The sequence below is a fragment of the Paramisgurnus dabryanus genome, chromosome 22, assembly GCF_030506205.2.
Source record: "Paramisgurnus dabryanus chromosome 22, PD_genome_1.1, whole genome shotgun sequence".
NCBI lineage: Eukaryota > Metazoa > Chordata > Actinopteri > Cypriniformes > Cobitidae > Paramisgurnus > Paramisgurnus dabryanus.
Genome location: NC_133358.1, coordinates 21,525,836 through 21,543,882, shown reverse-complemented (window position 1 = coordinate 21,543,882; position 18,047 = coordinate 21,525,836). Strand labels below are relative to the sequence as shown.

General features: G+C 37.6%; 2 long non-coding RNA genes across 3 annotated transcripts in view; both read left to right on the top strand.

Annotated features, from left to right (window-relative positions):
* The window catches only part of LOC135740160 (uncharacterized), a 58,047-nt gene extending 51,588 nt beyond the window's left edge, over positions 1 to 6,459 (top strand). Inside the window, exons 3-4 of the long non-coding RNA XR_010529160.2 lie at positions 3,201 to 3,261; positions 4,823 to 6,459. This is a non-coding gene — a long non-coding RNA (uncharacterized lncRNA). The remainder of the gene's footprint in view (positions 1 to 3,200; positions 3,262 to 4,822) is intronic.
* A 5,433-nt stretch (positions 6,460 to 11,892) lies between these two features.
* LOC135740158 (uncharacterized) overlaps positions 11,893 to 18,047 on the top strand; it is a 40,533-nt gene continuing 34,378 nt past the window's right edge. For both annotated transcript variants that reach the window (XR_012335752.1, XR_010529159.2), the window contains exon 1: positions 11,893 to 13,768. This is a non-coding gene — a long non-coding RNA (uncharacterized lncRNA). The remainder of the gene's footprint in view (positions 13,769 to 18,047) is intronic.

Here is an 18,047-nt window from a genome sequence, read left to right as displayed (position 1 = left end):
CTTGGAATTGAGAAAAATCTTTTATATTTATTAATTTATGGCATCATTTGCGTCACTACTAACACTTTTGTGCCTAGTGAAGTACTTTTCAACAGATACACAACAAGAGAATGAAGAAGATCAGTGTTTCTCAAAACATGACTTGTTGAAGCTAGAGGTTAGAGGAGAATGGACTGATTCAAGCTGATAGAAGAGCAACTTTAACTGAAATAACCACTCATTACAACCAAGGTATGCAGCAAAGCATTTGTGAAGCCACAACACGCACAACCTTGAGGCGGATGTACTACAACAGCAGAAGAGCCCACCGGGTACCACTCATCTCCACTACAAATAGGAAAAAGAGGCTACAATTTACACAAGCTCACCAAAATTGGACAGTTGAAACTGGAAAAATATTGCCTGGTCTGATGAGTCTCAATTTCTGATGAGACATTCAGATGGTAGAGTCAGAATTTAGCGTAAACAGAATAAGAACATGGATCCATCATGCCTTGTTACCACTGTGCAGGCTGGTGGTGGTGGTGTTATGTTGTGGGGGATGTTTTCTTGGCACTCTTTAGGCCCCTTAGTGCCACTTGGGCATCATTTAAATGCCACAGCCTACCTGAGCATTGTTTCTGACCATGTTCATGCCTTTATGACCACCATGTACCCATCCTCTGATGGCTATTTCCAGCAGGATAATGTACCATGTCACAAAGCTCGAATCATTTCAAATTGGTTTCTTGAACATGACAATGAGTTCACTGTACTAAAATGGTCCCCACAGTCACCAGATCTCAACCCAATAGAGCATCTTTGGGATGTGGTGGAACAGGAGCTTCGTGCCCTCGATGTGCATCCCACAAATCTCCATCAACTGCAAGATGCTACGTAGAATTAAGGCAGTTCTGAATGCGAAAGGGGGTCAAACACAGTATTAGTATGGTGTTCCTAATAATCCTTTAGGTGAGTGTATGTTCATTAAATACTCAGGCCATTTAAAAATACCATTTTGTTGGCAGAATCTGTTAAACGCCATGACGATTTTTCAGCAAAGTCCTCTAAGTGCATGGAAGAAGAATAGAAAGAACGCCAGTGCGCCTACAGTACGTCACACGCATACATGTGCAAGTTTTTTTTTTACCTGGGGAAAGGTGGTTTACTGAATATATTTGGATATTGACCACATTGATTTTACTTTAAATAGAAGGACAGTGAAGAGAGATATTTAGAAGTGAAGATTTTGTGATTTTTTTAAATACCAATGAAGTGACATTTGTGAAAATAAGGCATTTCAATTACTGACAAATAACCTTTTCATTGCCATTAAAGTATAAATACTGAACCTACACATAAAAGCCCGAAAAAATGCTTATTCACAAGAAAACATGTCAGACACACAGGGTTTTGCATCTGAGCTCTTCATACTTTATTTTTATGTTTCATTTGAAATGTATTTTCCATCACAGAGTTATGAAATCAAAATACTGTACATAACTTTGAATGTGATGTTTTTTCTAAAAATTCCCCAGTCCAATAGTAATTGTTGCTAAAGCAACACCTGTAAACTTTTATTTTAAACTGATACTTTACTTACTCCATTTACTTTAAATTGTTATTCTAGGTTTCTCTTCTGACTGGATGTTGAGGGTTTGAACTCAAACCAGACATTTCAGTCATGAGAAATATCAGCTTCACCCTGCACTGGAGCGTTCGTCCTTGCTTTAAGCTAGAATGCCTTTGTTACTTAGTCTCAGAGTTGAAGGCTTTATCCACAGACAGTTGGCCAATACAAAATTGTTTAAGCGCTGTTTCGATTGATCCCGACTATGTTTGCATAGGCCACAAAAGCAATTAAACTCTGAATATAGCTTTGAAAGGACAGCCAAAAGCAAACAGAAATGCGGGAATTACTGCAAATTGGAGACATTGGCGAGCTGTATTGGATGACAGGTTAGCCCTTAATGAAGGGGAAACTGAGGTAATTAAATCTCAGGCTGCATTTGTGTGGCTCTGCGCTCTGTCCAGCCCCTGTAAAAGTCAGCCGGGGAAAAGCTGTGAGAAACGTTTCAGTCCAATGTTCTCCGATGCTCTGTCATTTGAGACTGTTCTTCACGAGTGCAAGGTGAAGGTCAAGGAGGTATCTTAACTTCATCAATCGTGCGGACAGTTACAAACGACCTTTCGCGTCCCATAAGATGCTCTATATGCTGAATTGGGGGCGATACATATTTCTGTGTTTAGGCGATGGTGACGGGCTATGTAAGCGCCTGTCGCGTTTTGCCAGGAGCGCCCGAGCGTGGCGAGATCTCTGGACACGGTTCATTCACTTCACATGCCGATTGAAGCTAATACCTCATTTAAAGAAACAGACTGCTGGTACCATGACCGAGATTGAAGATATTGCTGAAAACAGAGATGAACTCTTTGGAATTTAAAGACACTTATTAGAGCACACGGTCGAAATGAAAGAAAAAGGCAAACAGTGAGTGCGTTTACATGACTATCAAAAATCTGCTTATTATAGAAACCAATTTTTATGCATTTTTACATTACAAGGCTTTACACAAGGCTTCTCGCAGGCAGTGACGTCACACCTATAATACATTTACTTGTTAATCCTGTTTAAAGCTATACTGTTGTATCTCTTCTCATGTCTGCACAACCTGTAAACATAACATGAGCTTTTAATTTCACAGTTTGCCTTTTATTTTGAAATGATAGCCGCATAAGACAAAGCATGTAGCGTAAAAGCAGAAAAGTTTTTCTTTGAGAATATTAAACTTGAGAAATTAACTAAAATTACCTAAAATACTAAATGTTCTCGTCTTTGATTTTGTAAGTTAAAGATTTACAGGAGACAATAAACAAACAATAACAAAAACTCACGGCTGCCTCAAAGGAGACCATGAAAGCAAATGGCTTTTTGAAAAGGGGTCATTTTGAATTGTGTTTTTGTACAATTCGTCCTCTTTTTTTTACAAATGCATATAGTCTGACAGCTTCTTTTTGTGTTTGGCTGTAGAACGTAATTGTGATGGGAGTTTATATCTTTTCTTTAGACACTAGTCGAACTGATCCTTATCCATAATCCATCTATGGATACTGCACTACTTATATTTAATAATATAAAACATTGACACATAGAGCATCTTAAATATCCTATTATAACCGATTCGGTTGTTTATTCAACATGGTTTGTTGGTTGCCTGCAGGTGAGTTTACAGCTGAAGGTTGTGAACCATGAAGAAGATTGCCCAGGATGGACAGCAGGTGGTGAGGAAAAAACATTACAGCAATGGTCTCAGACAATACAAATAGTTTAAAGGAAAACACCACTGTTTTTCAATATTTTACTATGTTCTTACCTCAATTTAGATGAATTAATTAATATCTATCTTTTATCAATGCATACACTTAATCTTTGTACAGCGCATTGTGAATATGTTAGCATTTAGTCTTGCCCCATTCATTCCTAAGGATCCAAACAGGGATGGATTTAGAAGCCACCAAACACTTCCATGTTTTACCATGTAAGTATGGTGGCATAAAATAAAACCTTGGTGCGCTGTAACATTATCACTCCTGACTACTACCCCTCGCTCAAGGTTCCGTCAATATTACTGCATCTGAGAATGCTGCAGACTAAGTGGTTGTGCACACCAAAACTTTTAAATGCAGCTGAAAACGCCTGGACAATGCCGAATGTCAGCAGTTTTTTTCAGCTGAGTGCCAATTTTAGCTGAGCACTTTGGTAGCTGTGATACTTTAGCTGTGAGCCGGTTGGTTGCTGTGGTAATGCCCGGCCCCTCCTCCACTGTGATTGGACAGCCGTGTGAGAACTGACATTGACGAGCGGAGCTTTTCACCCAAAGTGAAATATTTTCCAACTCTTGGCGCTCAGCGCTGAGCGTGGAAGATAACCGCTAGCTGTTGGCTTATTTGAAAAAAGCAGAGCTTCCATTGGAAACAATTGAAAACATGCGCCAGCCGCGGGCGTAAAAGTTTTGGTGTGCACGCCTCCTAAGTGCTCTTCCGCCATGCAATATAGTTCTTAGTTTTTATACGCTTAAAAATTGCCATGTTTTATTGTGTGCCACCATACTTAGTCATGTAACTACAAATGTATTTAAATAGGGAAAACATGGAAATGTTTGTTGGCTTTTAAATTCATCCCTGTTTGGATCCTAAGGAATGAATGGGGCTAGGCTAAATGCTAACACATTCACAACGCGCTGTATAAAGATTAAGTGCACGCATTGAAACAAGACAGGTATGTATTAATTAAAGGAATAGTCTACCCTTTTGCCATATTAAACTATGTTATTACCTCAACCTAGATGAATTAATACATACCTATCTTTTTTCAATGCGTGCACTGTACAGCGCGTTGTGAATGTGTTAGCATTTAGCCATGCCCCATTCATTCCTATGGCACCCAAAAAAAGTTTTATTTTGTGGCACCATACTTACTGGTATAACTCCTCATGTAACAGTCTTTAAATAGGGAAAACACGGAAGTGTTTGGTGGCTTCCCTGTTTGGTAGCATAGGAATGAATGGGGCTAGGCTAAATGCTAACACCATCACACCACGCTGTACAGTGCACACATTGAAAAAAGATAGATATGTATTAATTTGTCTAAGTTGAGGTAATAACATAGTTTAATATGGCAAAAGGGTAGACTATTCCTTTAACTCTAAATTGAGGTAAAACATAGTAAAATGTTGAAAATCAGTGGTGTTTTCCTTTAACTTAATGGCAGAAGTCCAATAAAAACCTTCAGATTGTTTTTTAAAGAGTCAAACCCTTGATTGTCACCATTTATGTCTTTTAGGGGTGTAAAGGATGTGAATTCAAGATACGCCATATTTAAACCCTGGGAAAGAGGTGAGGTCAGGTATGTATTTGTTTTAATAAGAAGGTGTGTGCTTTTGACAGAAGTGGTTTGTATGGTTTAGTCAGAATTAATTTAGAGATCTAACATCTAAAGCTACAGTTTTATATTTTAAAAGTTAAAAAAATAACTAAATCAACCTCTCTGTTAGAAACATTGATGAAAAAATGGTCCCTAGCTGTCACTGGGGTGGTACCCTTTTAAAAAACTACACCTTTAAGGTACTAATGTGAACTCTTCGGGGCGGTTTCCCGGACCAGGATTAGCTTAATCCAGGACTAGGCCTTAGTTTAATTAGGAAATATAACTAGTTTTAACAAACATGCCTTACAAAAAACATTACCTGTGTGCATTTTGAGGTAAAACAAAGGGCCCTGATGTATTTTAAGATATGTACGTGCAAGTTGTTTTCAGTTTGGAGAGCTCTTAAAAGTGTTTAAGTCTAGGACTAGTCTAATCCCTGTCCGGGAAACCGCCACAATATGTCCAAAGGTACATATTAGTACCAAATGTTTACATATCTGTACGTAAATTGTACATATTAGGACCTTTGTAAAGGTACTGTCCCTGTGAAAGCTTGGGATCATTTTTGATATTCTATTTTTTGACAGTGCTGACCAACAAATGGTTATTTTTAAGATTTAATCTGTTACAAATAACTTCTTATCGTAACAACTGCTTGCACTTCATACAGTGTGGAAAGTCTGTGATGGGAAAATGTGAATGTGTTTTAGCAGACATTTAGATAAAAGACTGTGTATGCATTACTCGAGGGTTTTTACAAAGATGCTCAGAGTTATGTATTGTGCTTTAGGTCTTGTGTGTATGTGTGTGTGCGTGTTTAGAGTAGAAGGTGTGTGTCCTCCCTGACCCCTTCCACAGTTCTACCGCCACCCATATGTTTACTGACTCATGAAAAATTCATGAGTGTGTGTTTGGGAGCAGCAGAATAATTTTCAATATTTAGCCAGGCTATGAATACAGATGATGTTGAACTTTGGTGTATACGCGAAGGTGTCCGGGCATGCGTGTGTGTAGCTGGTTTGGCGGCGGGCTGAGGTTAGCCGGCTTAATGAGGGGGTGAGGAGGCTGCAGGTCCACGCGAGCATGTGCCGAGTGAGACGTATCTCCAAGGAGACGTGTGATTGGCCCGGGAGGGGCGAGGCAGACTGAGGCTCCGCGGGCCAATCGCAACTAATGCCGCAGCAGGTTAGCAGCTGCTGTCAATCAAACGCAACAAATACATGTATAAGTAAATGTAGAGTAATTGAAGCGAATGAATAAAGCCAATAAACATCTTAAAGCTTCAGGCTGATAGCACCAAACAGCTGTAGAAGGAGAGATATAACAGTAAGGCTGTAGTGGAATCAGAAAATCCTGTTACGTCGGAGATGTGGCTTACATGCGCTTACATGTTTATCCTTGCTGTGCATCCCGCTATTGTCCCTGGAAAAAGGCGAAATCAACAAAATTGTAACTGGACTTCAAGAGTTAATACTGTGCAGGTGTTTTGCAAGATTAATTGGGTTACACTGACTTTCTCGCAACGTGAAATAGAGCCCAAATATAGCTCTATTGTTCATTTGTTTATTTATTACTTACTATTTGCATTTTAAATAAATCTAGCATATGCTCAGCTGATATTACACTGCAGGTGTTTTGTTTAGACGGTTTGAAAACATGCTCAAATGAATAAAGCTTAGTTTTTATAGCTGCAATCCTTTAACATACTTTTTAAGGTCACATGTTTGTCAGGCCCGACCCTGAATCACACTGTCAGAAATTATTCCAAGCTGTCACTGTGGCAGTACTCTTTAAAAAGGTCCCAGGTACCATTTAGGTACAGATTTGTATACCAATATGTACCTTTGAGATACTTATATGAAATTTCTGGTACCTATACCTATTTCTAAGGTACAAATATGACCTCTTTTTACTTTTTAAGGTCAGAAATTATCCCAAGCATTCACTGTGGCAGTACCGTTTAAAAAGGTCCCACGTACCATTTAGGTACAAATTTGTATATCAGTATGCACCTTTGCGATACTCAAATAAAATTTCTGGTACCAATACTTTTGATGTACAAATATGACCTCTTTTTACTTTTAAGGTCACATATTTGTCATTCCCCGACCCTGAATCACACTGTCAGAAATTTTCCCAAGCTGTCACTCTGGTAGTACCATTTAAAAAGGTCCCAGGTACCATTTAGGTACAGATTTTTATACCAATATGTACCTTTGCGATACTTATATGAAATTCCTGGCATTGAATACCTACTTCTGAGGTACAAATATGACCTCTTTTTACTTTTTAAGGTCACATATTTGTCATTCCCCGACCCTGAATCACACTGTCAGAAATTATCCCAAGCAGTCAATCTGGCAGTACTCTTTAAAAAGGCTCCATGTACCATTTAGGTACAGATTTGTATACCAATATGTACATTTGAGATACTTATATGAAATTTCTGGTACCAGTGCGTACTTCTGAGATACAATTATGACCTTTTTAGGTACAAATGTGTACTTTTTAAAAGGGTTATGCTTTTCTATAGATAAAAGCCTCATTGCAGATTATAATCACGTTGGGGAATACAACAATTTTAGCTTCATTAATGTGTGATTTGGTGTTGTAAAAGATAAAATAGACCAGCAATCTGACATACTGTAGTGTGTTCAAGGTCGCATGAGGTGTTGTTTTTTGTTAACATGTCATTGAAAGTGCAGATATGACCACAGGTTTTACATTACAGTCATAAGAGCAGCATATCAAAGACATTTTATCAAATAAAATGAAAGAAAGTCTCTTTAAAGCCGTAAAACTGTAATCAGATTCTGGGGTTACAAAACAGGTCTTTCATACAGATTAGCTGGAATGTGTATTCATCAAATCGAAATTAGTAAGCAAATAATGTTTCAGAGTATTTGATCTCTATGATTGGGTTAGACATAAATAAGCTTTAATTGTGCTTACGTCTACGAGGGCTTTTAACATTCATTTGAGGTCATAGGAAACATGATGCCATTTCCCATAAACCTTGAACTTAACAACAGCAATGCGGTAAACTGAGCCAGTGTGAATATTAAACTCCCTTCGCTTCAATCTCATAGCAATATTGGTACCAAAGAGTGCATATTAATACCTCAAAGATACATATTTTTATCAAATGTATACACATCTGTACCTAAATTACTGTATGAGGGGTACTACCCCAGGACTAGGGACATTTTTTTCCGACAGTGTATGGTCAGTATGGTCTGTAAATTATAATATTTCCTATAGCTTTATTCCTGAATTTCTGGAAGAAATTATTCGTTGATTTTTCTTTGCATGCTTAGTAGGTTTAGGGTAAGATTTGGATTCGGGAAGGTGCTCCATATGAAAGGAATTTCAAATGATGAACGAGGGTTTATGACATTAGTATTATTGCTGTGTTCAGATGGCATGTTGGCTCTTTGAAATGTCGCATGCTAAATTCATTACAGGGGTCGATCTAAGTGCATGGTCGTATTTTACAACTTTTAATGACCCCGTCTCAGACTAAACCTTTACTATGGTTCTTGCATGCTACATCACAATGCTCATCATAGCAACATCCAAAGACTAGTTACTACAGTTTTTGATGCCACAGTAAAACCAGTAAATTTTCATTAGGGACCTGGCTAGCTCGGCACGGCAAACCGCCACTGACATCAGAAAGAGGAAATTAAAGAAAATGACTTACAGAGAAAAAATCAAAAGCTATTAAAACTGTTTAAATGAAATTCTTATGACTAGGGTTTTAATATAGTAAAAAAATAGTCTTTGTAACTATGGCAATTTGGCAGAGAATGTGGTCACCATGCAAGACTTTATTGCTTTTTAGAAACCTTGGAAATTATTTTCAATCATTTGTATGTGGTGTTTTTTAGTAATGTTGTGTCCAGGAAGAAGATGGAAGCATTTTTAAGAGTTGAAATCTTTAATAAATAAACTGAATTGAACATGCTGAAAAAACAATGGACCAGCTAACAGAAAGCTGAGAGCAACCGTAGACAATCTGAAGAGCCGAAGAAGAAAAATATGTTAGTATTAGAAGGAAAAAGTAGGCAGTCCCCAAGAAATGTTTTGTAATCAAACCCAAAAATCTGTATGTAACCTTTCTCTGTCCCCGATTTTTGCAAACTCTGCAAAGCATGCTTTAGATATATTTGTATATTTCCATGCATTATTATTTTCTTCAGGGTGATGTGTCCATTTGTTTGGTCTCACGAGTAATATTTCATGTTTTAAAGAAAAGTCTGTTTATTCGGAGCATACACAAAATGTACTAATATCTTCCAGCATTATCCTTGCCAAGCAATTTTGTGCCTGCGTCAGGGTTCATTAATACTGGTTAGCCGAAGTTGCCCTGTTCAGGGCATCCTGGGGTGACAAATGAATCAGGCACCCCTGATGTCACTTTGGTTTTGCAATGTCTGGCAACAAAATGAATCTTTTATATTGCAGAAAGATTTAATTTGTATGAGCTAAACTGCATCCTACAAGGTCAGACTGGCGGAATATAATTTTAATCAAATCAAATTTAATTTGTGTTTTATAAAAGAGTTACCGATTTGAAGAATGACTGCATTTTATACTTTGTTACATTCAGGGACTGATGTTTTCTTCTGCTGTGTTGTAAAATATGTTTTTAAGAAGACAAATGTTGCATCTTCATGCAAAACTCCTGAGTTTGTCTTTATGTAGTGATATCTGTTTTGGAGAGGTTTGTTTGCTGATTTGAATATATAAATGCTTCACTCACAAAATGTTCTTCTGCGTTTGTCCATATATATAGTGTGGTCCAAAAGTCATAGACCACATTAAAAAATCGTGATTTGATGTTGATGTCTTTCAAAAGGTGACTTTTATTCTAAAAGTGAATGTCTTAGTCTCTTATTACATAAGGAAATTTGAGAAGATTAACATGTTGTCCTTTTAAACAAAATGTCTTTTTAACCCTCCATTAAAGAAGATGCTCTTTGTAACATCCTCAGATCATGCGGGTACACACATGGATCATCAGGTTTTGCACAAACAGTTGGAGAACATGCTGCTATTAAAATAAATAAACACAACAAATATAAAGACATTCGATGCAATATGGAGAAAATAATGTACAATTTATGAAACAGCCCTTATTATTTGACTGATGATTAAAATGTATAAATCATAAAATTGTCAAATTTCTTATTGTCTTTAATTACTTATATTTCCAAACTTCTAAGAAAAACTTTTATTTGGTGATTTAAGATACAATTTTAATTTTTATTCACAGATGAGGCAGATGAGGAAGAGTAAGATATACACGTTCATGATATGTACACTATACTTTAAACCTTATATGTTCTAGGTCAATTTGAGCCGTTTTGATTTTTAAGCTGTCTGACAAAAACGGTTAACCTGTGTTTTATTCTTGAAATTTTGTGACTTTCTCATTTACAGCCATGAACGTGCATTGAAAGTTAGGATACGCTGATCTGTTTTAAAGTGTATGCAAATAATTTTGTAATAATTTGAGGTTCGCTGTACTGTACAGACTCAAATTATGTATATATATATATATATATATATATATATATATATATATATATATATATATATATATATATATATATATATATATATATATATATATATATATATATATATATTCAGTGTTTGTTGCTATATTGGTGTTTTACTACCCTGAAATACGAACTACCCTGAAAACTGAAAAGACTTTTACAGACACAGATGGTAAAAGCGAGCTATTAAAAGTGAGCTATCATTTCTATTTACAATGTATATGAAATACTACTTAAAGGGGCCATGGCATAAGACTTTTTAAGATGTAAACTAAATCTTTGGTGTCCCCAGGGCACATATGTGAAGTTTTAGCTCAAAATACCATATAGATAATTTATTATAACATGTTAAAATTTGCCACTTTGTAGGTGTGTGCAAAAATGGTCCGTTTTGGGTGTGTCCTTAAAAATGCAAATGAGCGGATGAAGTGCAAACACTGATCACAATGATGGTGGTTTGATGCAATTCAAACTCAGTTGTGCTGTCAATTATTTTTCTCTTTCTCTTTCTCTCTAAACTAAATGGCTGTGTCGTGGTTGGATAGTACAGATTAAGGGGTGGTATTATTATTATTATTATTATAAGATCTCCTTATGACATCACAAGGAGAGCCAAATTTCAATGACCAATTTTTTCACATGCTTGCAGAAAATGGTTTACTATAACTAAGTTGGTTGTACTTTTTCACATTTTCTAGGTTTGTAGAAGCACTGGGGACCCAATTATAGCACTTAAACATGGAAAAAGTCAGATTTCCATGCCATGGCCCCTTTAAGTTATCTTTTTCTTCCAGACATTTTGTCACTTTGTACGATTTATATGTTTGTTTGTTTTTTAAGATTTTTTTGTTTGCTCACTATTTTCAGTACTGATAAAGACTTCCTCAGACACAGAAAAGTAAAGGTGAACTTCACTTGAATCTTCAATGTATATAAAAAATATGTTAAGCAGTTAGGATGTTTTAAACATAAGTATGTTTAAAAAAAAAAAATGTTGAATAAAAATTTTAAATGTTAAATGTTACAACAGTTTATTTTCAACATTTGTTAAAACAAACATGTGAAAATTGTAGTTAAATGCATTTAAAAAAACTCATACTATTTGATATTAAGTGTTTGTTATGACAAATACTGATACTAAAATGGTCCTGTTCATATATAATTCCTCCTTGTTTTTCATAATGTGATATTTAGGGAATTGCATTGAATCCAATAAGGGTCAATTTGACCCGCTTCATCAAAATTGTCACAAAAATCGAATACAATACAATACATCTGGTACTACCATATTTTGTATATGTCCAAATAAAAACAATATGGTATTACCATCCCAGATGTTTTTTTTATTGCTCAGAGGCTGCTGGATATCTCAAGAGACCTAGTCTTTGTTTCAAATGTGTCCCAGATGTTCCTTTTTAAATTCCTTAATAGACAGAAAGATACAAATTCGACTTGAATAATACTTGAATTTCTTGATATCTAATTGAAGACTTTGGCACATCCGAGCATCATTTGATACCTTATTGAGATCTCTTCTGAAACTCTAGAAGAGAGGTGACAAAACATCTCAGATCCCTCGTATTTGCATTATTTTCACCTATTGCTCATTTTTTATTAGTGCATAACATAAAAATATGTTTTTATATTTTGTCATTTATATCTGTGGTAATACTTTTTAGCTTGTTTTAAGAACAAAGGTGTGCGGTTTCCCGGACAGGGTTTAGATTAATCCAGGACTAGGCCTTGGTTATAGACGGTTTCACCAGTAACAACATAAACAAGCACCTTTCGTGGTCAACACGTAACTTCCGGTAAACTTTGATAAGAATAAATATCAACAAAGTCCTTTTAAAGTAGTTTATTTATATAACAAGCAAAATAAACAACATGTTTACCTAGGAAACCAAAACATTTGTTATTTTCGACAAGGTATTTGTTTATTCGAATATAAAGAATGCATTATGTCAGCTAACCAATAACACATAATGTAAAGCAATTTGCTGGTGCAAACTTACATTTACATACAAACGTCCGTACTTAAGTAATATATACTCTTTACTCTTATAATAGTGATGGTCGCAATGTATCATGCAAATCACAGAAATTTCCCCCAAAGCAACATTCCCATGCTCCTAATCCGCTGTGTGCTCCTGGTATGTGTCAATTATCCTCTCTCACCAACTTCCACATAGCCTCTCAGTCTCCATGCATCGTTCCTCTGTAACGTTTTTTTGCGAGCGCTCCTGTCAAATGTTTGTTATGTTAGCAGCGCTCGCCAGCACTCCCAGTCGCCCCCTTGAAACCTCATTCATTTGGCCTGCCTGACTCTCAGCCCTTGCGCAACTGCATTGCACAAATAATTAAAGGCTTTAGTTAAATACATAGTTGGGGTATTTGGAGACTAGGGGGATCTGTAATAACATTTGCCATTATTCACTCAGGCTTTGATTGCCTGACAGAAACAAATTAGGCCCTAGGATTAATTTCCAGCAAAACGTGCCAAGTGAATGCAATTGACTCCAATTAAAGCATGAAAGGACACTAAATATTCAAATCAGCCGAGCGGGTGATAGCGGGCCGATAAAGAATGGCGTGGAATTGTGCCAAGGGAGAAAACCAGCCGTTCACGGGCACCTGAGGGAAAATAACAGGGTCGTGTAGCAATAATGTGTAGCTGGGGCAACAGACATGTTTCAGCGCTAGAACATGCCCCCGCTGGCGTGTTGTTTTGGTAGGGTCACGTCAACGGTCGTTTTGTGTTTGGAGCTGATTTGACTATCAAGGCCACATTAAAACACCTAAGTGCTGATGTATTATACATGCTAAGTGCTTGTTCAGGTTTATGCGGAGGCACGTTTTGTAATAGGCAGGGTTGTCACATACATGGGCGTAATTAGGGTGATTAAAAAATAATGTCCCAGAATGCAAATTTCACACTGATGGTGGCATCTGCAATCATAACATGTGCACTGTGGGATTGCTTGTAGTGTATGTACAGTAAGATTGTTAATAGCGCGATTAACTCGTTTTCGATTCTGGATTATATGTAACATCAGATACATTCAAATCTGTCTTAATAATTCATTTACATTAAGTATATTTGAAGTATTTCAGCAGGTTGCAGTATGAGGAGCTGGATAGTTTGACCCTCAGATGGAAGTGGTGGCCGTGGATGACTTGCGTATGAACTTTTAAATGCTGCAAAAGTCATCAAACATGTGGTTGAAGAAGATCAGGCCTTGAGAAGCCCAGCTGAGCCAACAGCTGGCTAACAGCCCTGCTAACACAGACATTGGTAAGTTGAATACACTTCATTCGCTCTGAAAACAGCCTTGATGCCCTGCAGAACTTGTTATTTGTATGCATTGTGTGAGCTATAACCAAGTTATTGCACCTGCATACTCTATACACACGGTGTTTGAATTAATAAAACAATATTTACTGTATGTTACTTCTGGGGCTGTCAATTGATTGAAAATATGTAAATGAATAGATTGCATTATATACTAATGATCATCATTAAGATTATCAGATTATCACCTGCTCCCCTCTTGATTTGTTACCCTATTTAATCCTCTTGTATTCATTGTCCTGTGCTTGTGCATTGTTCCAAATACCTGTGAGTACTCTGTTTGAAAGTCAAGTCAAGTCTTTATATATCAAGTGTTTTGTCTAGTTTATTGTTAAGTGTATCCAGTTTAGTGTCACAGTTTAGTCCTGTCTAGTTTAGTGTTCTTAAGTCTTCCTGTTTATATTGTTTTGCCCCCTCGTGGGTTTTGTTTTCTGTTTTGTACATTATTAAAAGTCCTATTTTGAGTTATATCTGTCTGCATTTGGGTTCGTCCTTCACACTTCATAACATATATATACTTGAAGTGGATATTGTTTATATATCTGTCTATAACAGACAGCTATCCACACTGTATGCATTCATCTAGCCTTTTTCTAACAATTTTTCAATTATAAATGGATACAATGTCTAAATATGTTACAAAAAGCAGCACAATTATGACAAAAACAACAACATTTTTATATGACCCAGTCTGTACTAACCATACTAAACTTTTAAAATTAAAATTTAAGCCATTCATTTCATTATGATTTCAATCTTTGACGTGACCGTATTAAATCAATTTTAAAAAATGAACAAAAATAAATTTGACACACGATTTTTGATAAGACAGGCACATTTATTTTGTTGGCAGCCAGCAATCGTTAGTGTGTAGCCTATTTAAAACAACGGCAAGAATTACGCTAACGTTAGCGGTTTTTATATCGTAAGTGCTGAGGGGTTCGTTGTAACACAGCGTTACAATTAACCCCCGCTGGGTGAAAATATTTTCAAGCCCACCAAAAAAGTTGCTAAGAGCTGCAGACATATTTCAAAATGATGCTATGTTTTAGTCAACTAGACACTGATTAATATGACATAACATTGGATTTGGTACAGTATCTTACGCACCCAACTTAGAAACTGAAAAAAACATATGATGAAAAAATTTACTTACATGCCACTAAAACACTCGTACATCAATAACACTCTGGAAAAACGTTATACATTTCTAATAATTTGCGAGAGATCGTCTTTTGGCAGCTTGAAAAAAATACCGGGAGAAAAAACACTCAACCTTGTGCAACAATGCGAACAGTCCGTGTTACAACTAACCCTGCGTTAGTTTTTGCCCCGCACACCCCTACAATCATCCTACATAATGTAAAGAACATTCTGTGAAAATATAACCTTCAATATTGACTGACTAAGGTCACAAGATTGAAATTAAAGTGAAATCAAACTTTGATGCTTTGATTATGAGACTTAATCTGGATTTCACATACATATGTTTTTTTTTCAAATCCAGTATGAACTAATGCTTGTATCTGGCCTGAACAAGACAGCTAAGTCCCACATGTGCACAATGCACACAAACTGTACACACACACACACACACACACACACACACACACACACACACACACACACACACACACACAGAGCCAGGAAGTACAGCTCACCTTAATGATAGGCTATGTGATGGTAGCTGCGTGTGTATGTGTGTGTCTGTGTGCGCATGTGGTAATGATGCGACGCTAGCTGGGCTTTCTGTAGAGAACTACTCATTTGCAGTCTAGGAGGCCTTTGTTGTTTTGTGCAGACAGTGTTGTTACGCATGCAGGAATGTCTCATTAAGAATTAACGTGGGCATCCACAGTAGCGACAGAAAGCGGGAGAGATAGATCAATCCACATCCTAAAGCCAGTGGACCCTCTAACCCAAGCGCCTTGATTATCAGGAGTCATTTGAAACTGCCCTATTTGTCCACAGCATGCTGGTTATGATCTCACGCTGGAGCATGCAGTGCCGACCGTCTCTCACCGTAAACGCCAAACATCTTTACTCCCTCATTACCCTGCCTCTGCAGATAAACACCCCATTGCTTGTTTTTGCACGCCTTCAAATGCATCTTAACTTGGTCCGTCTTACTGTTTTGATGCAGATGTGGCATGTTAGCGTGTAACGTAATGGGTACGTTTTCAATCCTTTCCTTAGCGGTGTCTAATTTTGTGTCAGACAGTAACATCTCATTTGAGTGCTTTTGAGGCCGGTCGCGTTGCCGGGGACAACGCCATCTCACCCGTGCATAAGATCGGTTCATCGTTTTATCACCTCGCCTGTGTTCATTCCCGCGTGTCACGGCAACAGTTTGAGTTGATGAGATGAGCGAAGATCCTCCGTAACTTCAAAGCCTCCCAAGGTGCAGCGCGCCGTATCGATTTCCCTGGCGTTTAAAATTTAAAACGTAAAGATATTGGTGCGGTTTGATTGGAATCGGTGTTGACCGGCCATAAGTGATGGATTGCATTTGAAAATCTCTTTTTTACGGATGAACGAGGGTAAAAATTAGAGGGAAAGAAGGATGTGTCGGTGACCATGAGAGTTCAAGTGGGTGATTGAACCGTATGAAGGCAGCTGGACCGAATCAAACCGGTAGATGAGAGGAGTGTTGCAAGCTTCAACAAAACAGGTGGAGAATAAGGCTCCGCCCCCTTTTCAATTCAATAGAATAGCATGAGCCCTCAGCACGTATAAATGCCATATTTGGGCCGCTTTCTAAGGTTTGTTTGACCTATTCACACACCACGAGTGCAGTATTGTACAGATGATCGATCCAAGACCTTGTTGTTGAATGCCTTATTTGACAACATATAGGGTAGTTAGCCCAGCTCTGAATGTTTTCCTCAAGCAGAAATTCGCTTATCCACGACAAAGTTTTATCCTCGAATGTCTGCGACATTGAAGATATGTCACAGCGAAGTGCTGTATGCCGGTTTACATGAGTTTTTTGACCTCAGAGGTTTGAAGCTGTTAGCTGAAGGTGTTTTTTCAGTTGCATTAAGGCCTTAAAATAAGCTGAGGAATAATACATTACATGCAGGAATGTAAGTTTATGCCGCAGACTGCGCCTATCCAGCAGAAACGGCAGCCGCTGATTGGCTGGCGGTGACATGATTTATGATCCTGATTTGCGCATCAGCGGCGCAGGGGTTGCCGTGGCGAGGGCCTGCTGGAAATGATACATGGCATTCTAATTGAAGAATCCACGCCGCATCCTTCCTACAGTAGGAATGTTTAAATGCAAACGCCGTTAATTCCGAAAAGGTGAAAAATCGCCACTTAATGGGGTGAATGATGGAGGTTGCGAAGCCCGCGGTAGGCAGCGCTCATGATGCATATAAAAATATTACTGTAGGAGAGCTGGGGCGCCCGCTGCGAGCTGCATCAGTGCATTTGAATGAAAGGATTACATTTAGCTCTGAAGCATGTAAAAATCAATGCTAAGTTTTGCTAAATACGGAACACTCATTCCTGTAATGTACATTTACATTGTTTTCACCCTCCGATGCTATAAGTTTGCGAGAAGTGCGATCCTGTCCGAGTTATACATTTTAAACATGATGGTAATATCAGTTAGCTCTTCAGACTGAATCCCCGGAGTGGGGCGGTGCAAAACTCTTCCAATACAACCAGATTACAGCAGATAATTGTGTTACACAGAGTATTGATTGAAAAATTGTTGTACTCCGGAAACATCCAAACACACAATTTCTCCGCTCTCTTTATTGCTCCATCCTACAATGGCCTGTGTTCTCCAAAACGCACCTTGCAGTGATCAGAAAAAATATGAATTATATATGTATTGCAATAAAAGAAAATGGTGAGTTGAAACATCAGAGAAATTACTTCTTCACAAGAATCTATTGATCACTTTATATCAAAGGGGAATGTTTGACATAAGATTACCTGCCAGTTTTAACATTAGGTACACAGTGTTATAGCCTGGGGCCGGTGCACGTCTGCCAAGGGGACTGTAAATAAGGCAGAAGCTGTAAGTGCATTTGGTTTTGGGCTACAGTTGATTCTAAGCCAGAGTACCGATAAACTTTTATTTGATACCCAGTGCCTATTGACCTGCATACGTCTGGATGTATGTCCGAGATTGTGTTTGAAAGCCCCCAAGATACCTTTGGGGGATAGGAGGTTAGAATGATGACACTTGTAGGGGCAGTTACCCATA